The 27,824-nt window shown below is 39.4% G+C and overlaps 1 long non-coding RNA gene across 2 annotated transcripts in view; it reads left to right on the top strand.

Annotated features, from left to right (window-relative positions):
* Window positions 1–6,346: 6,346 nt before the first annotated feature.
* Window positions 6,347–27,824, top strand: part of LOC132324235 (uncharacterized) — a 50,350-nt gene continuing 28,872 nt past the window's right edge. For both annotated transcript variants that reach the window (XR_009485540.1, XR_009485541.1), the window contains exons 1-3: window positions 6,347–6,423; window positions 22,629–22,757; window positions 26,552–26,717. This is a non-coding gene — a long non-coding RNA (uncharacterized LOC132324235). The remainder of the gene's footprint in view (window positions 6,424–22,628; window positions 22,758–26,551; window positions 26,718–27,824) is intronic.

The following is a 27,824-nucleotide window of genomic DNA, read 5'->3' on the forward strand; positions in this document are numbered from 1 at the left end:
AGATGGGTTTTCAGGTACAGTTTCCAAATGCCACAAAAGCTAAAGATTTATGTTCACTGTGAGCCAGGAGAATGGAGCCAGTGCTGCAGGATCTTAGGGACAAGGAGCTCGAGGATGAGCTTTAGCTCCACAATGTGCATTCAACTGTGTAACCCACCAGAAAGTTCTAGAGAATGGCTCAGAAATGAGTATGAGGACAAGAAGAGTTCATTTCTCTGTAACATTTGGCTTTTACTTTGTTTTTTTATTGTTGTTTTTGTTTGTTTGTCTGTTTTTTTTTTGTTTTGTTTTAAAATGGCTTAATAATAAGTGATTTTTTTTATTTTTCCAGGTCACGAGTTAATCAGATATTGTCAAATGACTGTTGGTAAAATCTTCCCACAGTTCCGAGATAGCTCGTGTAAAATAATGGAAATTATTTAAATCTTTTTTAAAGATTTCTTCTTTAAAGAAATCTGATGCCTAGCAGAGGCTGTGCACTGTAGAAGAGTACAAAGCTGAGACACGTGGCTGGCTAAGCAAAGGTCCATGAGTTGTCCTGGTTCCTTCAGACTCATTATATATTTCAGATGAAAATTTAGTGGCAGATTTACCTTCCCCATTGCAGAAATACTTTTCTTGGTATGAACTTTTATGTAATTACTGTGAAGCTTAATAATTCTAATTTGTGAAATTTAAAATCAAGTATGTATTTTACTTCTGTGCTGCTATGCTTTTACACCAAGAGTGTGGTTAGATTTAGGAAATTCTATACAAAAATTATGTAAAAGCATTGAATGCATGTTAATGTATGATTAGATAAATAACTCAAATTATAAACATGATATTGTCATTTATTGCAGGTTCTTCATGGGCTTTTCCGTTTTCCTCTTTTCTCCTTTTTCTCTGGGTGGGAATTCTGTATAAACACATCTCTACTCAGAGATGCTGGCAGTCATGGCAAAAGAAAATCCCTGAATAAATTCCTACTTGAATTCTGATGCATTAATAACTTCATTTTGCAGTAGTTATCTTGAAACAACATTGAGAATTTGCCCACAGGGGTGAAAAATTCTGATACATCTGGAGCAATTTTGGAAGTGCATTTCCTTTGGAGATAATGTTCATGAAGTATCTGCTTTGTAGGAGCTGCTGTGGGAGACAGCAGAGGCCAGGACAGGGGGGTTCAAGGCAGAAACTTTTGGAAGCAGAACACCAAATAATTGTTTTGCTTGGCTTTGTTTTGTACAGTGAGGAAGAAAATATTGGCACATTTACAACCAGAACTTTTATAGTCTGGAAATCTTGCACCAGAACTAAAAAAAACCCCAAATTTCTACTTTCTAAAGGTTAAAGGTTGTTTTTTTTTTTTTTTTAATTGCCAGCTGCCCACCTTGTTGCAGTACCTATCTTTCTCATTAATATAAAATTTACAATACCTTGACCTGCAGCAGCTACTACTTTAAACCCTAAATATCCTGATTTTTCAGTGCATGTTAATTTCTCACTTTTCATGGCCAAATCACAGCAGGTAAAGCCTAAATGGAAAACAGACTCCAAAATACCATGGGGGAATATTCTACTTAATTCTGAATAAGTCTTAATTTCCAACTTGTTTTATAATAGTTTGGCTTCTTTTTGAATACTTAAATAACATTTTGTTTATAAAGTTATTTAATGACGTGTCTTCTGCCAAACTCTTGTAGGAGGTTCTTCATTCATCCATTGCTTGTTATTCAGTCAAATTATAAGCATACTTTCAATGAAATTTCATTCATGTTCTGGAATTATAAAATCAGGATTGTTAATGCTACATGGTGCTTTCCTAGGGGAAAAAAAAAAAGAAAGAAAGGCATCTTTTCCTGATTATTTGTGTTCAGAAAAAAATTCTTAAAAAAAATGATCTTTAATCTGGACAACTTCTCATGGCCAAAATGGTGAAGTCCTGGTTGTCTACTCAGTCCTTGAGGGAAACCTGGAGACTGCTCAGTTTTTGTAGACTCCAGGTCTGGAATTTGCTGAGCTGAGCAGGTTTTTCTCTGCTGCCTTGCATTTTTGAAGCTTTTTATTCAATATAAAGCAAAGCCTGGCTGAAGCACTGCTGGGGTGATCTCCCAGTAAATGATTTCCCAGGGTTCAGGGCATGTGACAATCAGGCCTGTGCTTTGTAATTGTTTCTCACTAATTAGCTGGCTCACACACTGTTGTTTTCAGCTCCCAATTTGTCTCTCCCTTTTGTGGTAATTTGTCTAATTTGCCATTTTTCTTCCTGTTCCCCCACAACAGAAAGGAGAGCAGGCTGTTCCCAGGCTTGGCTTGGTGCAAACCAAAATGTTGTGTGAAGCAGGAGCTGCCTGGGATGGCTCTCAGGATCTTTATCTGCAGAGCACATCACGGGCTGAGGGGTGTTGCTGCCACCTTATTAATGCAGCTCTAATTAGGCCCATCAGTTTTAATTAGCACGCTGCCATGTAACAATCTCATAAAATACTTTGTGTAAGAAAATTGATCTGGCTCTAATGCTAATTAGTTTGCTGAGCTCCCTACCTTATAAATGGGAATTGATTGCTTCCCTTCAACCCCTCCTTCTTTCCTACTCAATAATTCTCCCATAAACTCTGTATTCTCTTTTTTTTTCCCCCCCATGTGACTTCTTTTTTGTTGTCCCTGTGTCTCTCTCAATTAATTCTGACCATAACCCCATCTCTAGTGTAACCTGAAAAGAACAGGCCTTTATCACTCGTCAGAGAGAGCCTTCCTCAGTTACATTTTTTTCTTTCCTCTCAGGAATTTGCCAGATCAGAGGCCTGAAATGCTCAGGACTGTTTCAGAACCAAAGCTGACAGGGTTAGGCCCAGGTCAACCCACTTGTAAATCAAAGCCAGTGCAGAGCTAAGGCTGTACCTTGAATGGAAGATTTATAAAGACAGCAACATTAACATTACAAAAGAAGTGTTTTATTGGGTCTCACATGGGATTTGTTTACTGCTAGTAAACTGCAGAAGAGTGAAACAACAAGGTTAATAAATAGCAGAGTGAACAAGATCAATTTACTCCTCAGTGCTCTTAAAAGCTCCTTGAAATAGGGATTAATTTGGTTAATTGTGAACGTAGCAGTGATGCCTAGAAAAGTGAGAAAATTCTGGCTATGTAAATTTAAAATGTTGTTCTGGTTCAGTTCTGCTTTCAGGTTTTTAATAGAAAGGAAATTAAGAGGCAGAGACAGAAGCTACTGCTGAAATTTTGTTCGCTTTTGTTCTTCCTTCTAAACCAGTCTTCAATGAATAGAAATTATTTGGGATATTTATAAGAAAAAACCCCACCAAAATTAAACCCCAAAGAAATAAGAAAAACTACCAAAAATTCTGAAAGATTAAATGAAAATTATATTTTTTTAATTTACCTTTATATTTTTGTTGACATATTGGCTAAGTTATATTTTTGGCATGTTGGCTAAAACTGGTATGGGATTAGGTGCATATGTAGATATTACAAGTACCAATGGATCTGGAATTGATGTAAGCAATCTGCTGTGCCATGTTGGTTTTTCTGAATGGCTGTTGATGCTTTGGTGTCTCCAGGCACTCTGCTTCTTACCATTTCCTCTCTGGGAAGGGTCTTTGGGACTCACCAGTGACATTTGACAATTGCACAGCAGGTACATGCCCAGGAGTGCAGGGAAAATGTCTTTGCAGTGTCCTGGGCTTGTATTCATCATCCCTTCCTTGTGTTTAATAAAAGTGGGGCTGTCTTGCAGTCAGTGTTTGCAAAGCCAAATCTCTTAAGCCTGGCTGTACCTGCACTTCTCTGAATCTGTCTCCAGAGCACCTTTTAGTGCATTAGACATGCACACATCACAATCCATCTCTTTTCCTGGCCAGCTCAATATTTGCTTCTGCTTTTGCAGTACAGCTGATGGGAAGGAAGCTGGAGAAGGATCTCTGGTTATTGAGTGATCAGTCATTGTCCATTTTTGCTCACAGTGACATTTGTCATGTTCAAAGGTGACGTTTTCTCCTTCTTCTTGATGAAATAAAAATCTAAAGGCTGCTATAATTTGATGAATGCATCTGTGTCAAAGAAATACTCAGAGACATTATGTAGGATGTCAAATTATATTTTTATGCAATTTATTAATTTTGGTAATAGATGCTTTCTTAGTCTTGAACTAATTCTCTTTTCATTAGAAGATCTTTTTTTTTTTCCTTTTTACCTTGTGGCTACCTGTTAAGAAATGTTGCTTATTCTTTAAGCTCTTTGAAAGTAATGCCAAATGTCAGTATGTATGAAGAAAAGTTTCCTAGCTTCCTGGAACATTTTAATCTATTTAAGGAGAAGGAATTCTGGTTTATTTTACTGGAGATACTTATAAAATGTGATCTCACTGATAGCTGAAAAGAAAGGAACCATTTGAACTTGTTGAAAATAAATTTTTATAATTTGCAGTAAATTGGGCCCTGACATTATTTGTGAATTCCCATCTGATCAGCATTATGCTTCTTTCCTTTTTCCAGCAACATTGTTGAAACAGCAATTAGATTATATCTTGCTAATGTGGTATGTCCAAACCAGTTTTTTACTTTGGTTACATCAATATCTTGATTTCCCTTCCATCAGGACACATCTTAGTTTCCTGCAAGATCTGAGGAGTTGGTGATCAATTCCCAGCACATTCTTCCAATCTCTTCAAGGGAGTTGCTGAAAATACTCTGGTTTACATCAATCTGCAAATGAAGCAATGACTCTGAGGATGAGAAATAGTTCTAAAAGGGAAAGGCCAGGATGAGAATCTCCTCATTCTGTTCAGTTTACAACTGAAGTCTCCCACACCTGGTTTGTCCTGCAGGAAGAGCTTAACTTCTCTAACCACAGGTTGGCTGAAATCTCTGAGCAATGGAAAATTTGCCAGAACAGAAACACAAATGAAACTTCTCAGCAATTACCTTCAACTTCTAATATTGAACTTGTGTGTATTTTGACATTGATGAACTCTTGGTCCCTTTAATAGACCTTTAAATATAGGTGAAACCAAAAAACCTTAAAAAAAAAATTAAACCTTTAAATATAGGTAAAATTAAAGTAATCTCACTGCTTCTTGTAGATCTCAGACCATGGCTTCAGAGAATTACAGATGCCAATGGTCTTTTATCTAGAGGGGATAAATTCATGCATTTTCCCATCCTGAACCCTTTTGCTCAGAGTGTTGCTCTATCCTCTCCAACACCTGCCACATTTCATCCCAAAGCTGTCCCAGCATTGTGGGGAATAGCTAAGAGAGGTCAGGCTTTGCCAAGTGCTGCTAAACACAACCCTTCTCTCTGTGTGAAAAAAAAGCAGGATTAAATTTGGGCACTTGAGGGAACTGACAGGAAATTTTGATTTTGTCCGCAGGATATCATTAAAAATATTTTCCCTGCTGCGCCATATGAGGCTTAATTAAATATTTGTTCAAACAGCCTGAGTTTCCCCAAATGAAAGGATATAGTATGAATATATTAATATAATTTGGATACCTGAGCCTCTGAAATCTTCCAGTTATCAGGAGGAAAAGAAGAGTTGGACTTGTAAGGCATTTCTGGGGGGGTCTGTCCTGTTGTCACAGGTGTCACTAGAACATGCCTGGATTACACAGGAATTCCATAAATTCCTGGTCTCTGCTCTTGTCCCTTATTCCTCTACTGGGTGAAGCCAGAATTTAGAATTTCAGAATTCTGGTGTGGAAATCTGTGTCATGGGGGCATCTCCCTGCACAGAGGGGAGGAATCCTCTTCTCTCAATGTCCTTGTGCTCCACATGATTTTCCAGACAGGTTTTTTTGTGTGATCCTGCACTGTCACTAATAAAGGAGTTTCCATAGATACTCTGGGCTACTCATGAGTGCTATGTAGTGTAGGAGAGAAGTCATGAATTTATGTCACCTCTCACTCAAAAAGAGCAAAGACAGAAAGCATTGGAAGAAGAAAAGGGTAGCCTACAGATATATTAAAATATACATGCCTTCACACACTTTTAAAAAATAAAAGTAGACCAGGAGGAGGCATTTAAATTTTATATATTTTTTAAATTTTTTAATAGAAAAATACTGTCCTGCTATTCTGAATTTTAAGGTGCTCAGAGTTTATGAGGCTTTTGGTTAGTGAGTCAACCTCTTAATTTGCATAAGAGTGTGATTTTTCATCATTATTTTCTTTGAAAGCATGTCATAACAAAACATGTTAATATCTCCATTGAATTAATGTACCCTTTTGGTTGTTTTTGTTTTTTTTTTTTTCTAAAATATCTTATTCACCCTTTTAATGCAAGGAGTGAGATCATGATGAAGCGAAATGGAGATTTTATTGATCCTAAAGCATGTTTGCTTATGGCAGGGCAGAAGAATGAAAAGAGAAGAAAACAACTTGAGCTAATGTTCAACAACAGTGCTGATGTTGCTACCAAGATGTGGTGAGTGACTCTTTAAATAAAATATATCTCAGATTAAGGAGGATGCTGAATTTTCCTAGCTTGAAAATAACCTGTGAGTATCTGAGAGTCCCTTTAGCTTCAGAACAGCTACTTACAGTGTTTGATGTGTGCACTCTCCAAAATTTATCTGATCTTTATGTCTAATGTACACAGCAAAAATTCCATTGCCAGCTGCCAAAAAATGAGTGCAATGTCATTAAGGGGTCACATTTAGAGTTGTGATGTAGTTGTGGACTGTGGCTTTATCAAAGCTTGGAGGGGTTTGTACAAAACCTTCAACAACAGAACAGCTGAGAAAATTCATTTTCTACCTTTGTGTTGTCTGGCTGAGCCATTGCTGATGCCATAATTTGATCAGTCAATAAAATATTAGTAATTTTTGAGATCAAACAGGGAGTGGAGCAGAACAGTCCCACATTTGGGGATTCAGGCTGGACCTTGGATACACAAATGCTGGGGGGAAAGGGACAGAGGCTCTTCCAGGCCTGGAGCTCGTGCCCTGCCCAGGTCTGAATCCATCAGCAGGGACACTGAACGTGCCTGGGAAAGGCATACAAAAGTCAATTTGACAAAAGTAAAAGGCGAAAAAAGCAAATTGGTTCAAAACCAGCATCTGAACAGATGGGAGCAAGCTGACTATTTCATTTTGGAGAAGAGTCTGTGGCTGTTTCCTCAGCTGCAGGGGCGAGCTGAGTGCCTCAAAACAGAGGAGAGCAGCTTAAAAAATGTAGAGAAGAAAGTGGCAAATGGGTTTGAATTGCTGCTTTGGAAAGAGCCAACCATTTCTGTTGTTACTGCAGTGGGGAGGCCAGGGAGCAGGCACACAGCTCTGCCCTGCTGCTGCTGTTGTTTCAGCTCTTTTTTCAAGGAGAGATTGCTCTTTGGAGCAGTAGCAATAGTTGCTGTAGCTGACATATAAAATGTGGTTTGTTTTTTTAAATTATTATTTTTATTTTGTTTTGTTTGATGTTGTTGGGTTTTTTTTTGGTTTTTTTTTTCAATTTGATTCAACACGAGCTGAGTTAGAGGTAGTGTTGGGAAAGGCCTTGAGAAAAGGCAAGGTGAAACTTTGGAGGTAAACTTTCTTGTTGGGAAGTGACCTGCAGGCTTTGGGGAAGTTGTACTGTACAGATGGCCTTTTCCATCTGAAATCACCTGCTGTGGAGGCAAGGACCTGGAGACACACTCTGCAGCTTCTAGCTCATGCCTGAAATCAGCTAATCTCTTTCCATGGTTTCCCAGAACATGGAAATTTATTTTCAGTAAGCTTAGAAAGACACTGATTTAATGAGAGAAAAAATCTTAGGTTGTAACTCCACATTTCAGATTTTTTTTTTTTTTTTTTTGGTGGTTTTAGTGTAAGCTTTTTTCTTCCCCTGGCAGCATATTCTGGTCTCTAGGAGGTAGAGTGCCTTGTGTCAACTGAGTAAACTTCTGTCCTGTTGAATATATAAAAAAAAATTATCTTTGGTCAGAACAAAAAAAAAAAAAACAAACTGCCTAAAAAGTTGGTTTTCAACCTGTTTTTAAAAAATTTTTAAGTGAGCCTGATTTAAAACAGGTTGTAACAGAGAAACTCATGGGGTGAAAAAGGGCTGAACAGAGACAGCGATGAGTAGCCAGGAAAAATTAGTCTTAATTAGACCAAATTAAGGCTTAAAAGTAGTCTTTTTACAGTAGCTCCTATGTCATGAGACATCAGTCTCAAAGGTCCCATTTCTGAACAGCTGAAATTGTTCTAGTGTAACAATGGGGGTTAGTAAAGGCAATTACACTGCTCCATAAAGATGAAAAATTGTCTTTTGAAGAGGTAATTCAGATATTCTTGAGTGACAACTGCCATCAAAGAGCTTTTTCCACTCCAGCCTGGGATCCACTAAACCAAGGTGATGGAAGTGGCCTGGTGCATGGCAAACAGGCCCCTGGCACTTTCTGTAATTTTGGCCATGAACTGACTAAAGACCTTTTCACCTGGAGGTGAAATGTGCATGTCCAGCATCCTCCATGAACATTAAACTCTGTCAGTGAATAACTGTGGGTTTTTTACAGCTCACTGGACCTCAGACCAACAGCCTTCTCTTAGCATGTTCAAAATTCTCCCCAGATCTCTAATGAGACAAAGAAAGTGAGCAGAGTGGCATCTTTTCCTCCATGCTTGCATAATTTACTCTTATTCAGAATGCTCTTTGAGCATTCATATCCCTTTCCTTCCTTGCATTTTGGGTTTATTCAATTCAAACTTTTATTTAATCCTTGGAGGCTTTTCTTTTTACATCAAGGTAGTCTCACACTAAAACCAATTTCCATTGAATTTTGTATTTTTTGAATGTTAAAAGCAAAGATTAATGAGATCTTAATATAATTATTTATTATTTCAGCTAAAAATTCAGTTGTCACTTTTGCCATTATAGTTAAGGCATGGATGTGTAACCAGTGGTTAATTGGATTCCTGTACATTTTAATTTCATAACAGGGTAAAACCACAAAAGTTCGATGCATTTTGTGTAGTTCTTCCCAAAAAATATCTCACAGGTCAATTTAAATGTTTACATGCAGACCTTCTGACTGCCATTAGTCCCAAAAATTATAAATGCCCAGAGGTACTAGCAACAAAATGCCAAAGTTATAAAGTTCATTCTTATGAAAGTGTGTTTGGAAGAACAGATTAAATTGTTTCCTCATGTATATAATTGGAAAAAGAGTCTGCATCTATTATTACTTTCAAATAACATCTTTATCTTCATATTTGCTGGATGATCTGCTAGTTTTGCTGCCTGGGAAGACAGAGCATGAAAAGCAGTTGTGTAATCAATGAGAGAAGTTATGTCTGAGTGTACATTTTCCATAGGTCAGTGCCAGGATGTGAAGTGTGTACAAGACCACACCTGTGCACTGGAATTTACCTGGCTAAAGAGAAATATAGGAGAAGGGAGAGCACCTAAGCTAAAATGTGTATGACTGAGGTTCACATTCCTTTCAGCTGCTTTACTTTATTTCTGCCTCTGTTTCTTCTCCCCCCAGCTTTAGATTTATGAGCCAGTGTAAGCTTTTCTGACTGCTTCTGAAAAGGATTCATGGCTGCTTGTGCTCGCAGCAGCCAACAAATCACTCATTTCACAGCGTTCATTTCTTTCATTAGGTGGGTATTCCTCTTTTTTTGTACACCCCTCACATTTCATTACAGTAATTCGAAGGGTTTTGCAAACCAGTCTCAAGAGAAAAATATTTTGTTTGTTGTAGGTTTGAAATGTGGATTTCATCAGCTCTGGTCCTCTTTTTTTTTTTTTTTGTCACCACAGTTTGAAATATAGTGAAAGGCAGCTGCACATTAAGCTGAAGGCTAATTTACAGGTTCTGTTTTTTGGAATAGTTGATTTTTACCTTGAAGAAGAAGAACAGACTAACTGACCTGATGATTTCCCTTGTGGCTCTGTTTTCTCTGCTTTTGTGATTAAATGAATATTTGCAGGAGGAAATGCATTTTGATACTTTTGTATCAGATATTTTGCATTCAGCAATTCTGGTTTTTTATTGATACTCTGCAGTTTAGCCAAATGACATGTATTTTTTTTCATGGTGAATATCTTTGAGTGTAAAGTCTGAATGTGAGACACTGAGGTTTCCACAGTGCCAGATGACAAAGCGATGTATTTAAAATACTTCTTATGTATAGAAAATTGTGCTTTTCTTTGAGAAAACAGGGCAGATATTTAATTTGTCCCTTGGGCTCCTTTCTGTCTAGATTTGGGAAGATCACAGCCTTTCCTGGGGAGATGGGAGGCCCCCAAAAAGATACACATCCTGTAGTACTCCTCACTATTTAATACTATATTAAATACTATTTAATACTATTTAATAGTCCTGCTCTCTAGGTTAAAAACCCAGATGACATTAACTTGCACTTTCATTTGAAGCAGGCACACAAAAATATTTCTCTTCAGTCTCTTGGGTGTGACTCAATTGCTCAGCTTGGGTGCTCCTTCTCTGGGTCAATGACATCTCCAGCAGCAGGTGAAAGACCAGTCCAGAGGAATTTTTCATATCCACCAATGGCCTGGGGAGATGCAAGAAATTAATCATCTCTCTCCCCTGAAAACTCCATTTCCCCCAGTCAACAGAAATAATTGTCACACCCTTTTTCCTTTTGCTCACCCCTGGTGAAACTTTGACCAGGTGTTTGTTGTGTCCCTGTTTGTGACTTTCAAACTGTCCCTGAAGGTGCCAGAATTCTGACTTGCAGCTGCAATCCTTGTGGTTGTCAGTTTGGGAGCGTAGCAGAACATGAGAGGTCATCCATCTCAGCCCCCCAGAGCACCAGGTGTTTTCTGTCATGCACCCTTTGGTCACAGGGGCTTTTTATAAAAAGAGTTTCTTGAGGGGGTCTTCACCATTTCTACTGACAGATTTCTGTGTCTCAAATGCTGATCTTGTGGAGTTTTTCCTTGGTTTTATTTCATATCATTGATCTTAATTCATTGCAACCCTTTTCTTTTTCAGTGCTTTACTGGTAAACAGGTGTCTTATGACCTAAATTGTAATAAGCCAGTTCTCTTTATTTGCAGTTTTCTCCTAAATTGTCTTTTCAAGCCCTTTTTACTTGGACTCTGGGCTGATGTTTAACTTTTTTTCACCTACTCCAGGTGTCCTGTCCAGAAGAACACAGAGTTCAAGGCAGTGTCTTACACCTGCTACACCAGAGTCTCTCAAACAGCAGCACTGGGGTGCTCAGGGCTTGCCCAGAGTGCTCCCTGAGTATCTGAGATGTGTGGGGCAAGAAGCTCCTACTTTTATTTGTTTTTATTAATGGCTGCAGAATTCCAAAATCATATTAAATTTGTTTTCTCCTACTGCCCTAGATCATCTTTATTTTAGCAAATCAGCCTTACCAGTGCTCTGTAGTTTTGGTTTTTTTGGTTTTGTTTAACATATACCTTCTAATCAGGCATAGCAATATATTCTACAAGTATTACCTTTTTCAGGATCTGTGCAATATATAATTTTATATATATATATATATATATACACACACACATATATATGTATATATAGACACACACATATGTGTATGTATATACATACATACATATTATATATACATATATATGCACTTATATATATATATATATATATATATATATATATATATATATATATAATATATAAAAATATGTATATTGTGGTCACCTGCAAGGCAAAAGAAATACAGGAAGAAAAGGACTACCTGTGTAATATGTGATACTGCTAATTTCATTCATATCCATAAGAAAAATGACCTTGGGAAGGTTGTGAAGGTTTTTGTTTGGGGCTGGGTGGTGGTTTGACAGTAAATGAGCCAGTAAGGAATCTTTCTTTCAGTGACTCTGTAAAAGCCCCATTAATTCTACTTTTAGAGACAGAAATTTCTAAATCTTCCAGGCCATATGTTTAGCTTACAACCTCATTTGTTATCAGACACAACAGGTCTATTTAATATTCTTTCACTGTGTGGTACACATGTGCAAACTGCTATTGCTGGAGAGGTTAGGTGGTGTTATGTGCCAACATAACTTCACTTCATTTTTATAGGAATTCTCTAAGTGCTCTGCAATTACCAGTGCACAAGGAAGTTTGGACTTAAAATCATGTATTGATGAAGAAAAACAAAAACTTTTTCCTCCACATGCAGATCCACCAGGAGGAATTTTTTTTTTTGATGGACACAGTTGTATTATATTGCCATTAAGAAGAAGCTGCTGAATCAGGCATTTCTGATATTTTTGCAACTTGATTAAACTTATGGAATAATTAAAGAAATCTGCCACTTTTTTTGCAGATATTACACTAATGTTTCTGAGACATGTGTCCCCATTCTGTTACTGAATCACATTCTTGCACAAAAGTAACTCCCAGGTGTGTTACCACACTGGTGGTTTTAATTGCACTTTATTTACTGTGCTCCAGAATTATAATTTTGCTCTTATCAACACTAATGGTTAATTGAATACACGAAAACTAAATTCACTAATATCAAAGCACTAAGTGTGATGCTTGTTCCATGCCTTCATTTCTCTGCCACTTGAAACCTTTGGGTTAAACACGTGTTGACATGAGTTCTGAGTGTATCTGGAGCCAACTGTTCCTCTCTTGCCTTGAAAGCTATTTCATTTCTCTCCAGATCAGGTCACGAGATCTCCGTGCCTGACAAGCAGCAAATAAGACAGTGGTATTTACAATTAGTGTGAAGTTCATAGCAGGTGACATGGGAGGGAGCTGTGGAAGAGGATCCTGTCCCTTTGCTTGTGTTTGAAGGGTAACATGTGGAGTTTGCCAGCTGTGAGGGGCCCCCTTGAGTACAGTGATGTTATTTAAGGTAAAAAGCACCAGAGCAAGCAGCAAATGATGCAAAATTTGCTTGCTGAAACACTGATAAAAGTAAGATGGGGTACACAAAAATCAGTGTTTGTGTGCCAGTGTTATAATGCTAAATATTTCAGTTTGCTCTGATTTGCACCCCAGCCTATAATGTTGACTTGTGAGTGGAGCTGAATTAAACTCTGTTACATACAAGAGGTTCCAATTCCCCAGTTATTTGTGAGATGCTTGATTGCAGCTGTCCTTGCTGAACTAGTGGCCACTTAAAGATGTTGGATTTCTCTGCTGATTGCAATCTGGGTGTTTGAAAGTCAGCAGTTTGGGGGTTATGCACAGCAATGGAGTCTGTGGCCATTTATGCTTTTGGATGTCCTGCAAAATAATTTAGTGAGTGACAGGTCTGGAGTGATGGCAGTGTGTGTGAGCAGTCAGCTGGGAAAAAAGAGAGCCTGGTTACAGGAATTATAAATGAGAACAATTGTTTGACTTGAGGAGAACAAAATGAGCTAAAACTACAGCCCAGGAATAAATGGTCAGGAATAAAGGCAGCCCATTTGGACTCAATAATAGTTTTGTCTTTGGTAAATGCTCTTGAGCTCATGCTCCCCAGGGAGAGAAAATAATACAAAAGTGAAATCTAAACCAAGAGAGTCACTCATCCACCCTGGATGGATCCCAGAATGCTGTGGCTGCCTGGGAATGGGAGAAGAAAAAAGGAGCCAAGGGGGAGGTTTGGTATCTTGGCTGCCAAGGGCAGAACAGAACTCGCAGCTCTCTGGGTACAACAGATGAGATTTGCACACAGAGAAAATGAACCTAACAAAGACACAGGCCTGTAGATAAGAGGGAGAGCTGCCAGGATGAAAGAAGGTAGCTGTTTGGCTGTGGTACAGATTTTCTTTTGGTTGCCACTGAAAACCATCCCCTGACTGGCGTGGGACACAAGTCCTTTCTGTGACAACGCTGCCACGCCTTTTGCTGGGAGACTGGGAGGGTTGAATGCTATCCACACCTCCCAGCTGTGCTGCAGAGGGACCAGTGCCATGGCCTTGGGGTAAGGCTGCCCAGTGCCCAGTTTGGCTTTAAGAGGGAAACCACTTTGTCTTTGGCTGGTACTGATCAAGGTTTCACAGCCTTGGACAAATTGAACATTATTTGAAACCATGCATTCATGCATGGTTTCAAATGTATGAATGCATTTGCTGGCTGCTGTTCCTTGTGTTTGTTTCTCCCATGTTTATTGAAGTCCTTCTTAAACACTTCTTCCTAGTGGTCACTTTGGCTAAAGAAAACCACTTTTTTTTTTCCCTCTGTGAGCTTCCTTTGAACTCCAAATGTCTGTGGTTTGTTACTGGATCAGACTGGAGCACTTGAGTACCTGTGGTTATGCTTTACAAAAGCTGCAGTTCAGCTACAAGAGCTATGACTGATGAAGTCTCTCACAGTGAACTTCTTGGAAAATATTTTAATCCAATTTTGCTGGATTAGCAGTATGTATACAAAGCAGCAGGTGATCTCCTGGCTGTAATGGAGTATTTATTTCCTGTTGCTCAGGTTCACAGGGGCATTCTGAGGTTCCTTTCGACCTGATTTATCCTTTGGTCCTGAGTTTTATAGTCATACTTCTATATAGGGCTTCCTCTTCAGCTGGGTATCACTGGAAAGGAGAAGCAGACAGGAGAAGAGAGAAGCAGGAACATTTTTTTAAATTCTGATGGCTTAAAGTCAGCCTTCCTCAAGCTATTTCATCTTCCTAAAAGCAGCACTGCTTGTACCGAATTAAAAACTCATTAACACCTCAGTCATATTAAAAACCAAACTAAAACAGCTCAGGAACAGATTATTCTCAGGAACAGATTATTCTTTGGGGCATCTACCAGCAAATCAAGGAGCTCCCAAAACTCATCCTGGTGACAGGCACTGTTGACCTTGTTGAGCAAGTATAAACTGCTTTCACCCGAGCATTTTGCCAAAGAACTTACCAAATAGCCTGCAATGACATCTCTCTGGATTTAAATATGTAGGTAAACCAAAAAAAAAAATTGTACAATTGCTACAAAAGCCTGACATAAAAACCAATAGAAAGCCTTTGAATAATTGCTTCTGTGCTAGGTCTTTGTTCTTTTAAAAATGTTGAGCACGTGTGCACAAACACCCACAGTCTTACCCAGGAGGACAAAAAGCTGAGCACAAACCAAGTCCCTACAGGAGTGCAGAGCAGGGTAAGATCATTAGAACAGCTTGAGCCATTTGTGCTGCCTTCTTTTATGAGGAACAAAGGCAGTTCATTCATTTGGGCTGCTGCTGCCCACCAGCAGAGAGAAAGGGTAACAGCATAATCTGTCAGGGTGCTGGTTTGGCAGGCAGTGGTTGTGTTCCCACCTGGAGCCTGCCAAGTCCTGACTCAGTCCAGATTTCAGACTTCAGGCTCTGCCACTGGCAGCACAATGAAGGGTCCTGGGAAGGGATGTTTGCAGAGGGCCAGGTGCTGTGCCAAGGGCATCTCTTATCCATCATTATAGCTCCTGGGTGTTCTGGGACACATATTGTAGGGGAAATGCTGAGAGGAATAGAGACACTTCTAAAAATAACAGTTTGGTTTTTAAAACTGCTTCTCCCTCTGTCAAGAAAAAACAATCCCCAAAAAAGAAACACAAAAATCCCCCCCAAAATCCCAAAAAGCAAAACGAACCAAACAAGAAAGCAAAACAGAACAAACAAGCAAAGAAAAACCTGGGAAACTTCCTGAAGAGATGTAGTTGCCCTGAGGCAGGAATTTAGGAGGTCATGCTTGTTTGGCCTAGAGGATGAGCAAAGGAAGGAAAAGAGGTAATTTCACACAGTTGCACCTCTGTTTGAGCAGGTGATCTGGATCTGGATGGAGTCTTAAGGCCTGTGTTGCTGTACTAAGTTGCTCTAGGAGTTAGGGATGCTGGTTTTGGTGGTTGATATTTGTGCATTGACTATAGTCTGTGATGCCATCTTTTATCTTTAGGAGACTCAGAGTCATGAGACAGCACAGCCAGAGGTGTTTTGCTTTGACAGAATTACCCAGAATTTGCTTTGGGGTTGTCTGTCCTGACAGTTTTGATTTCTCTAAAGTAGATCTAATGCAGGAGGACCCTGTTATTCTGAGACCAGACAGCTGAGCTTGGGAATTGATATTATATTAATATGACACCTAATATAAAACTATTTAATATTGGTTTTGTTTTTCCTGGCACAACAAACATCTCTGTAAAAATTTAATTTCAGTGAGTAGTCTCTTGTTGGCTTTCCCTGTCTCAGTGGCTGTGAAAAGCTGGATCCAATCCATCACCATTTTATCAAAATCTGCCCCCCCAAAAAATTCAAATGTGAAGTTGTTACTGGATACAAACATGTTCACACACTCCACCCCTGGACCTTGGATTTAACTGCATGAACACATCAACAGTGATTCATTCCCCCCTCAGCCAAGGTAAAAAGCCTGCCTGGATTTTAAATAACAGTCACTGCCCTGAAGAAGTCAGACACCTCATTCCAGACTGTCCAGGACAAAGGGCATTAAACCTTCCTGTTTCATTTATCTTGCTTTAATTACTTCATTTATTTAGCATTCACTTGGCTTTTTTTTGTTGTTCAGGAGAATTGGATCTGTGGCAAGAGGGAGGGGAGTGCAGGTTGAGGTTTCAAGCCCTGACTGGAGTTAAGTGGGAAAAGTAGGAGGGGTTATTGAGCTCATCTGGGATGTTAGAGGGAATTTGAGAGAGGACAGCTCTATTTCTGATTTCAGGAGAGTGACCCAGGCACTGGGCTGCTGGATTGATGAGGAGCAGAGATGTGGAGGGACTTGAGAGCAAACAATCAAAAATTAACCATTTGAATACCTTATAAAAATCTGTCCTTCAGTCTCCTGCACAGAGCATGAAGATGACAGTGCCTGTGTGGAAGTTCTGTGAGGATACATCTCTGTGCTCAGATAAAATGTTGGATTCTGTCACAGTAGGAAGCAGTGCTGCAGTTAAACCTTCGCAGGGATGTCACCTCCTGTTTTCCTTCCAGACAGTCAATGCCCATTGATCCACTTCCCCTGGCACCCTGTTTTAGTGATCCCTGGAGCAGAGCAGCCATATGGCTTGCAGCAACTTGAATTTCAGCGTGGAATTGAAAAAGAGAATTTTTTTTTTTTTTTCCCTAGGCAACGCTTTGAGCTTTATTTTATATAGTCTAAGAAAAAACTATGGAAGCTACCAGGCAGTTTAAAACCAAGGAAAGATCATCCTGAGAGAGGTCAGCACAGGAGGTGTGCCTGGAGGACAGTCCCTTACAGCTGCCCCTGGAGAAGCCTCAGTGGGTAGGAAGCAGATGGCTCAGCTCTGTCAACATCCCCAAGTCTCCTAAAACACCAAATTATTGAGGCAGTGAGGTTCTGGCTAGCTAACTGCATCTGAGATGCTCGTGGGCATGGCCCTCTTTCAGCCCCACAAGACAAAATAGAATTTTAATCCTTGAAAGAAAATTTTATAGTGGAAGTATGTGAAAATGGGGACTGCAACGTAGATGAATGTTTGCTAAAAGCAGTGGAATATTGGATTTGGGAATGTAGGAGGGCTTTTCTAACTTTACAGGCCCATAGTATTTGTAAAATTACTTTATTAAAAAAATCAGTGGGTGTTATGCAGGGACTCTGCTAAATATGAATAATTTAAACCAGTGAATAATTAAAACCTGTCTGGGAAGAGTTATATAGGTAATTTAAATTTCAGGTAGGCACAGAAGAAAATGTGAACACAGAACAATTTGGGGTGGCATATTAAGTTTGCATTGTTCAAGTGAGTCCTGATCTGAACCATGAGCACTGCCCTGTGTGGGATTTGCACAGCAAATCCCAAAGCAATATGAAAATGTGCATTACTCCTGGACTTAAAGGACTTTCTCTTCAAAGATGATGAAGTGACTTTGAAATGGGAACTGCAAGTACACTCCAGCTCCTGGGAAAACCTCTCTGCCTTTCTTTTGATGTAAAGGTCATTGCAAATTGGGAAGTTTAATTCATGTCCTGCATGTTTTGTGCCACCAGTCACAGTCCCTTGCTGGTAAATAAGAAAAGTGAATTTGTTCTTGAAGAGAGGGAGTGAAGAGTATAAAATTGGCCAGGTGCTTCTCATGGGGAGGGTTTGACCACACCTTTGGTTGCAGTGAGCTTTTTATCTATTTTGCAGCAGATGTATTTGTAAGCTACTCATTGTTTAGTACAAAGAATGACAAATAACATATTCAGGGAGGGATCAAAGGGATGGCACAGGAAAAGATATGCAAAGAGATCCTGGATGCAGGATTGCCATTTCTGGGTTGATGGATCACCTAAAAGAATAGGCTGCTAGATTTGGGTATAGTAACTCAAGAAATGAAATTATTCTTACCCAAATGAAGTGAATGGCTTTGATTTGTTGCTACACCTCAAGCACAACAGTACCTGGTTTTGCATTAAAAAGTCAGAAACAAATGAAATTCTTGTAAAAAATTCATGTTTGCAAGTCATCAACTGAAGGAAAAGATGGAAGACAAAGACAGTGACATGGGAAAGAAAATACTTTTCAGAAATTTCCATTGCACATGAACAAGAGATTTGCTTTCAGAAGCTCTAGTCCTGCATACAAGATTTTTTTGGTAAGGACAATATCCAGGAAGCTGCTGCAATATCTATATGGCAGACATCAATAAATGAAGCTTTACTATTTTCTGGTACTGCTGTTTGCTTTTCCACATGGTGCATGCATTATCTCTGCCAATTTTTTTTCCTTCCAATTGTGTGAAATTCATACCTGTAATACACAGAAACATGCATGAGTGAGAGGGTGTGTGAAGAGAAAAAGTAAGAATTTACTTGTGTAATGATGTTTAGGTATAAAAGCTATTTTTACTGGAAAATGGTTTAAGAGGAGGTTGGTTTGTTGGTGGATTTTTTTTTTTTTAATTTTATTTTAGTGCTAGCAGTTTTTATTACTTCTAACAACAAAATCCTCCATTTCAGGGCAGAACACTCCTTTCTGAACTTAGAAACTCATCAGCTCCATTGTGTCTGTGACAAGTAGTGTTGCTTTGGATTTATTTTTGGGCTATAACTCAGTTATATTTACCCTAGAGGAGTACTTTCACTGAGGTGTGCCCCTTTATGTTTCAGTTCTGGAAATCAAAATATTTACAGGAGTTTATGTGCCACTGCCATGCCTTTCTCCTTCTTGTCTCAAAACCAAGGAAGGAATGTGAGGACTTTCTCTGTGTCTTATACAGGACCACAGATGGCTGAGGGAGAAGCTGAGTTAATGCTGAGAGATGCAGCAATATAAATTAAAACACAAAGAGAAAGAATAATTAATCTTCTAGTCCCTTCTTTTTAATTTGCTTATTAAATATGTCCTTCCAGGTGCATTTCCATTTTCTAACAACTCAGAATGAGCAGGAGGACTCACACAGTTGTGTCTTCCTGAAGCAGTGTCAAGGTTTCTCAACTTACCTGTCCAAAATAACCAGTCAGGCTTGTAAAATAATATGACTTTTATTCAAAATATGGAATTTTGAATAAAACTGAAGGGAATGTTCTGAAGAAATGTGATTCATACTGTCTTCTGTTTCTTTGTTTTATATTGAATTAAAAACCAGGTTTCAGAATGTTTTTACACAAGCTCGAACAGAAATTTGTGAGAGCTGCATTTGTAATGATGCTGCCTATTTCAGACATAAAAAGGTCTATAAAACATTCACTTTTATCCTTCACATGAGGTACTGCAGCCCCCTGGACTGCGTTCAGTACACAGCACAAATCAAATTTCCAGACAACTGGCTCTGTGTTCCTACTTCTCATGTTATAATGCAGAGATTCATTTCCCATTAATTTTCACACAGATTATACTTCCTTGAATATTAACAAGAACGGAGTTAAAATCAAAGCCTAATCCAGCAAATAAAAATAACAGCGTTTTGTCTTAGTGTCATTGATCTTTTGAGTCAATAACTATGTGGCAGAATAAATTTCACATGACTTCAGGCCTCTACAGTAGGTGCAGCTCTACCCTTGGATTTCTCACCTCTTCCCTCATTGGTGGTGGCAGGAAGTGACCAGTATTGAGTGACTCGTCTGAGCTTTGGGCAGAGCAATTAGGCTGTAAATTAGGGTGACACTACAGGCACAGAAAAGCCAATTTCTTCCCGGGGGCAATCCTGGCAGCCCAGGCTGAAACCCTCAGGCAGGGGCAGAAGTTCAGGGGGCTCTTCCAGACAGATCCTGTGCCAGGTGATGTGCACAGCCTTGCTGGCATCACTACAGTTGAGTTTTGCTGGGCCTTGGGTCTTCAAGGAGACAAGAGTAGTTGTTTAAGCTGTAAAGTTGTTTATTGCATGAATACATCAGCCTCCAAGGTGAAGAGTTCACAGTATTGCAATATATTTCTACTTCCTTAGAACTAAAACTTCATGTCCGTGTGACTTAATATATTTTAGTTGCTCTGAAAGCTCTAATTCAATCCCAATGACACAAAAAAACCCCACCACACTCACAAAAAACAAGTTTACTTTCTTTACATGTTATTCCTTCTCTAACAAGAACAATAGGAGAAAACATATTACATGTGACAGTAAAACAGGCATATTATAATAAAATTCCCCAGGTGGTAAATGTGGTTTTTGTTTCCTTAGGGTTCAAAGAATCTTCCAGATAAGATATTTTTTCCTCAGGAAATGAAAATATTTTTCTTTTAAGCCAAACATCGAATCATTTCCCTCAGGAAGTGATACTTCTTTTCAGTTGTAAGATTCCTCTTCAAGCCCTGTTATGCCAGGACACATTAGAATATCACTTCCCCATATGTGAGCCCTATAAATTTCTGTTCACACCCCTGCTTACTCAATTCCTTATATGTAACTAGATATTTTATTTTGATCGTGATCAATAACCCTTCATTGCTTTAATGTAATTTTAATGTAGTTTTAAACCAACCATGAGAGGCAAAAATGCACTGCCTAAATTCCAAGCATATCTGTCAAGCTCCTTCCCACAAGAAAACTGGGCTCCTGTAGTCAGCAGAGCAGGGGCTCCTTTGCAGCTGTGTTCCTGCAGGGTTTGTAGGCAGGAGAAGGATGTGTATTAAATAGAAATATATTTATTCCATGGCAAATTGAAGCTGCTGCTGTGATCTGTTTGTAGTGGCAAAGGTGTGTGATTTATTATGGTGCTCAATGTTGTTTCAAGTATCGTGGCTGATGCTGTATCAGAAAAGCCTGAATGATTGAATTTGCTATGCCACTTTTTAAAAAAGGAACATAATTAATTCAGCCAGAGAGAACTGGAATTTTCTGTTGTTCGTAGCTGGAAAGGACAGCACTGAAATCAGGACAATTGTAACAGGTTAGTTCCATTTTGTGTCCTGGCAAAAGTGCAGGTTCAGGCTCTCCCAGGAAAAGAGAGGAACTGAACTGATTTCTCTGCTGTTCTAAACCATGGTAATAATGTTTTAGGGACAAGAATGGCACTAGAAATTGTGATTGCAGGGATAGAAGGATTAATTCAAACCTCTACTTTGGTATCCAAAGCAAAAAACTCCTGCAGCTGAGGTGCACAGTGCTGGTGAAACCTTTAAAAGATTTGATCAGGGGATGTGGAAGTCTAAATGGCACAAACAGATCAGAGAGAATTTCCCTATGTTTTGGGAGCTGCTATGTGAAAATGAACTAATAAAAATTGACATGAACATACCTACCAGTAGAAGTTTAATTTAAAAAGGGCTGAACAAGACCAAGAAAATGTATTTAGGCATCAAGGTGACTTTAATTTGAGAAGTTTGCCACGTTTGCCTGGGCACTGGGGAAATAAGAACAGCCAGCAGAAAGGGAAAACAAAGAAATGCTTGCAAGCCCAGATGGGCAGGCACCCAATGGCAGAAAGGTGGCAAAGAGCAGCAAGGTGTTTGCCAATAATGCAATGCAAAGCTTGTAGCACACTGAACAAAGGTTGAGATTATTGGCATTTGGAATGCATTCATCACCAGTGTCCATCTGGGGGAAGGCAGCATCAATAGTACTTGCCCTTGCTTGATTTAGAGTCTTCTCTAGTGACTGGAGCTTGGCTGCTGAGTTACTGCTCTCTCTTCTGGCTGAATTCTAGCCTATGTGCAGCTCAGTTATAAGATTCTGAGCAGTCTCCCCAGCTTTATGAGTATCCTGCCTCAATATTGAAAGGGAAAAAAAAGTCTCTTTGGAACGTGCTATATTGTAAAACTCCACAGCTGAAGGTTCCTGTTGTTTTTTTGAACGTGACACGGTTCATCAAAATGTAGCTGCTTTTTTTTTTTTTTCTTTATTGTTTAGATTTGATCACAAGTTGTTCTGAATTTTTTATTTTCATTTATTTAGAGATGACAGCACAGGAAAAGTTTCATACTTGTTGTTTTGTTTGGTTTTTTTTTTTTTTTTTCCAAGATACACAGACCTGGAGGAATCAATTTCTTTTCTCATATAGGAAAGCTGTCTGCTACCTTGTATCTTCCCTGTGCAGTGCAATTCACTCCCAGGTTCTAGCCCAGAGGACAAGCAAAGTTGAAAGTCTGGACCTGTTCATTATGCATGCTGCCATTGTGCTTTTTAAAATTAAGTTGAAGTCTTGAAAGAAGGTGGAAATAACAAGAACATTGTTTTAATTTGTATCTCTAAGTTGCTCAGGCTATGTTGAAAGTCCTCAGGAATTCCTTCTGTGTCATTGCAGGTCTGGGAGGGACACTGAGGGCAATTTTCAGTCCCTTTTCCAGGTCCCCAGCACTTCCTGCTTTCCAGATTTTAACAAAAACTTCTGTTTGCAGGTCCCCTCCTGTCAAGCATCATGAGCTGAACTCACCAAGCTGAGCCCTACACCAAACACATTGAGATTTTGTTATGCATCTGCTGGCTGATATCAAAAGATAAAAAACCCTTGCAACAGTGTTAAAAAGGTAAGATAAAAAAGCAGTTCTTTGTTGGGACCTCCCAGGTGAATCCACAATTATGGGCTATGGGCACACTCGGCGTTGGATTTCTACAATTTTTGCAAGTTTTACAATTATCATATCTAACATATCTATCATATCTAACAAATATTGTCCAATTAGAAGAGCAGTTGGTTAGGTAATTTTTCCCCCAGATACTACCCCACTGTTGGTGGGGCTTCTTTGCCCCATTGGTTGGTCCAGGGCTTCTTTGCCCCATTTCTTGTTGTTTCTCGGATTGGAAAACAAAATGTTCTTCCTGTAGGATGTCTTCTTGAAAATAAAACTGAATGGTATTTCAGTAATGTGTTGGAAGGTTAGCTCATTACTCTAAGAGAAAGGGTAGGAAAAATACTAGGAGCTGTATAACCACATATTAATAGTCTACAGAGCTATGAAAAACGGGTAAAAACTGAAATCTTTAGGCAACACATCCAATTGCACAAGATGGGAGGTGGGGGCCAGGCTTGCTGTGTCCAGGGGATGAACTGCTTCTGAACAGGTCTGTGCAGCTTCTGTGCTCACTGAAATCCCACAGCAGCTCCTGGAAAGCCTCCCCTTACCCTGGGAGATGCCTGTGTTGGCCTCACGCTGAGCAAAGCTGCAGGTGTGCCCCTCCTGCCTGCACCTGCCCACCCCCTGCAATTTCAAGTGATGTAATAACAGCAATTGTGTGCTTCTCTTTGCTCCCCCTGAACATCTGTTCCAGCCTTTCTAGCACAGCATGGAAGAGCATTATCCTGGTTTTAGGGCTTTTCTGGCTCTTGCAGCATCAGGAATCCCAGGCATCAGTGTGCTCCCTCTGAGAGAAACCCACTGCAGGTGTGTCACTCACACCCACGGGCTCAGCTCACACCTTCCTAGCTGCACATCTGGGGAGTTGTACAGTTATTTATTGCCCTGTGGAGAAACCAGCTGACCTAATCACTCTGGGCTTTGTCATTCATGTGAGGAATAGTAGCTGGTGTCAGCCAGAAAAGAAACATCCCGAGCTTTGAGCAAATTTCCATTAAAATAAGTCTTTTTGTATTATGACATTTATTTCATGAAACATTAACTTCATTTTCTGCAGACTGTTTTAACATTTTGAGTTAAAGGTTTTCTCTCACTTTTGCATTACTAGATAACTATAATAATGCAGGGCATATCATAAAGTTTGCAGAGAGCTGTACGTCTGAAACTGTTACAGTTCAAAAATAGAAATGAAACAAAGTCCAAAGAGAAAACTGTCAGTGAAAATTGGTAGCAATTGGGTATGTATGTAAATTACAAAAACTAATCTACCAAGATTCATAGGGCAAATAACTCCAGCTACTATTACTTGGCACCAAATAAAAACATTTCATTGAAAGTGCAGCTGCTAGAGAAATGAACTGATAAACATAAATTGAACATAAATGGCTGCAGGCAAACTGGAGTAGCAAACAAAAAAGGGACAGGGAAAAAAAATGTTGTTTGCATACATGTGTGTGCCTGGGTACAGAGTGTTGTACTCATGTAAACATCTGAGAGTCTCAGACATGGAGGGGATTGTCAAGGATCTCCAGCCCAGAAAGTTTCCCAGGTGGAAAACCCTCAGTTGTTCTCCCCAGGAATGGAGCCACACCTGGCTACAGGTGAGGAAGTGTGTCCAGAGCAGGGCTCTGCTGCTGGGCTGGAGATGCTGACCATGGTCAGTGATAAAAGGGATGGAAGGATAAAATCAGGCTCTGAATTTCATGCCTTGCTGGTCGATAAATTTAATACTTTAGGCCATTGTGTAAGAACTTATGTAAAGTCTCAGGTGAAAACCTTATATAATTTTTAGGAATTTAAACATGAAAATACTCCATTATTCCTAATAGGGAGGGTGAAAACTGAGGTTATACTTTATCCCTCCTCGCCTTCCATTCTAGTCTCAGAGTCCCAGCTAGGTATATCTTTCAATTAATTCCTTTCCCTAAGGACTCCCAGTAATAAACACCAAACCCACATATCAATTAGTGAACACCAAAAACCCATGTAAAGCCATGTAGATGCATATGCACAGACAAACTCCCCTCCTCCTTCCAGGCACATAAATGCCTTAAATCATTCTCTGCAGTTTCCTAGGAACCACACTCCAGATGTGGTATTTAAGAGTGAATGTGGCTAACGTTTATTAGACTTGAACTGTATTGTGGGTAATTGTCCAGTAATAACCTTTGGTAAATTATATGAAACCTTTACTTTACTTAACAGGGAAGGCAGGCTCCCCAAACTCTAATATTATCATCATTCAAGATAATGAGCAACACAAACCATTCTATTACCAATCTAAAAGCAATAAATGTCAAAGTAAAGAACTATGCAATATTCTGGCCTGGAAGAACAAAGGACAAAAGTAATGATAATGCCTTTTTATATTTGCAGTCTATTATATCATGCATAACAAATGACCCTGTAATTGTAGACATTGTTATTTCAACAGGTTGTAAAGAGAAAATGCTGGGGGTGGAAAGGGAGTGTTTTGAACGCTGCCCCGAAAAATGCTGTAGGGCTGGTAAACTGGAATGCCTGATGATTTATTTGAATTTTATCCTGCTGGATTATTCTGAAGCTGTTTTGTTTACCACCACAGTCCTCTGGTGCAGTGTGACACCAAATCCTTGCAGCACTGATGGCTTTACCAGTGCCTTGGTGACAGCCCCAGCCCTCCTCTGAGATGAGCAATGGCAGGAGCAAGAATGCCATTTCAAATACAGCTGATTGATTTATGGAGATTTCTAATTTGGGCATTTACAGACCTTCCAGAGGTCACACAGTGTTTGGGCATCCATTCATTATGAGCTGCTACAAGTAAGGGGCTCTGTCTCTAGTGCTCAGCATGTGGTGCTATAGTTCAGGTGCTCCTGGGTTTCTAGAGTGACTTCACTTTCAGCTGTCCTGGATTAATTTTCTTTTGTAAACAGAAGCAGAAGCTAGTAAGCTATTTGATCAGCATTCAGAGCAATTTTTTAAAAGTTGGGGCAACAAAATTACCAGAAATCAGGAAGCCAATGGCTCAGCTACCTCTGTGTGAAAGTAGAATAGTTCTGATTTTCTTGCATCTTATATTCTTTGTCTATTTTGAGAAAAGCATTTTAATCAAAAAATGCTGTCTCTTAGCTCACACACACTTCATGCCAGAGTGTCTGCAAAGGAAACTATTCACTAAAAGAAATATTTAGATGGCTCTGCTCTCTGTGGTTGAAAGAGCTGCTTCATGCAGCTTTGATGAAGGCCATTAGCACACGTGGCAATTATCCTTTAGATCTCATTCACCAACATGCACAGCCAAATTCTGATACCAGGTACCCAGGTCTGAAGTCAATTCATCCATCCTGCTTTCTACACTTGTGGACATGATGAGTAGGGTTTAGCTGAAAGGGGAATAGTTGAGAAATGAAGACTTTGCTGCCTTATATGGAGCTTCTATGACTTCTTTGGGCAAGGTGTAAAATATGATATTAAACTGAACTAACCTTGCTTGTAATTTCCTTATTAAGCTGACTTAACAAGTTGCCTTTGTGGTATGATCATTGTTCATAAGGTCACATAACCACCTCAAAATTTCATCTGCAGTGTTTGTCAGATGGAAAACAGGCCCCCAAGAACAAAGCTGTAAAATTTAGGTTATTTGTACTGCTGCTTAAGAGAAATGACAGGAAAAAACCAAGCAGCAAGCAGTTATTTTACATAACTTTCTTTTCTCAAGGAAAACAAATGATGAAACTTCTCAATATTTGCATTTTCCCCATCAGCATACATCCCAAACCTGTCAACGAGTGGCAGGGGGTGGCAGTGCCTGTCACATCTCTGCTCTTGGAAACGATCAGAACCCTGATGGCACAGCCATGCTGCAGTTTCCATGGCAGATCTCAGACAAGATGTTCCCCAGGAGAGTTTTTTGATATCACCATTTTTCAGGTGAGTTCCACCGTGATGATCACAGCTTGTGCTGTGTATTATTTTTGCTCCTTCTTCCCCGTATCTAAATGTGTGTTATGCATTTATTTACACGTTCATCTGTTTCTGTTTGTCTGCAATTTTATCTGGTAGTATCTGTGAGTGGTAGTTTTGTATAACAACATGAATATAAGTGAAATCAGCAGTTGGGTTTAAGGGCTGTGTTCAGCAAGAAGAGGAGTTTTGGATGATTCCAACAAGGGATTGACTGCTGGTGTGTGAAGAGGGATTTGGTTAAACAGTTCTAGATATCAAGATAATCATCCTCTTTTCCTGGGATACTGCAGAAAAGAAACTTAGCTCCTTTCAGTCTGAAAAAATGTCATCACATATCCAACAGAATTGTATTTTGGCTCACTGTGCCCCATCCCAAATGGCATTTGGTTGCTTATCAGACTTTGTCAAGTTCTGAAACAGTTCAGGAGAGAACATATGTGAACCCACCCTCAGAGAAAAGTGTAAATGTTAGTGCTGCCACCAAGCTGGGAGCAAGATAAGTGACAGTGTCCAAGATAGTCAGGAGAAAATAATTAGATAAATTGCTATGAATTTACTTATACATTGAATTTTAATTCCCAAACTGAGTGGGAGGCCACAGGAATATTCCAAGTATCAATCTGAAGGCAGAAATGTAACCACAAAGGTTTATCCCAAATGGATGGAGTGCCTTGACATGGTGGAGAGATTTAGATCTACCTAAAAAAGTTTGGATGCAGGCTGGCACACAACTACCAAACCCAGCACCTGGGAGCCCAGCATGTGCTGTGATCCTCCACCAGCAATGAAAAACTAAATTTGCACAAGACTTGAAATAAATTGAAGGAAGCCCAGACAAACTACCCAATGAGCTGCTCTGCCTATCTCATCCTCAGGCAAATGGCAATGAAGAGTATTTATTTATGGCATTTTGCACATTAATGGAGGGTTCTGAGGTATTTTCTGCACCTTGGAGATGGAGAGCATGTGTTAGAAGGGATTTGTCTGGAATAATAGTGCAGGGTCTTGTGGGACTTCCACAATTTCAAATAATCTCATCACATATATTCTGGAAGGAAGTGCTAATTAAAA

This window comes from Haemorhous mexicanus, chromosome 2 (genome assembly GCF_027477595.1).
Source record: "Haemorhous mexicanus isolate bHaeMex1 chromosome 2, bHaeMex1.pri, whole genome shotgun sequence".
Taxonomy (NCBI): Eukaryota; Metazoa; Chordata; class Aves; order Passeriformes; family Fringillidae; genus Haemorhous; species Haemorhous mexicanus.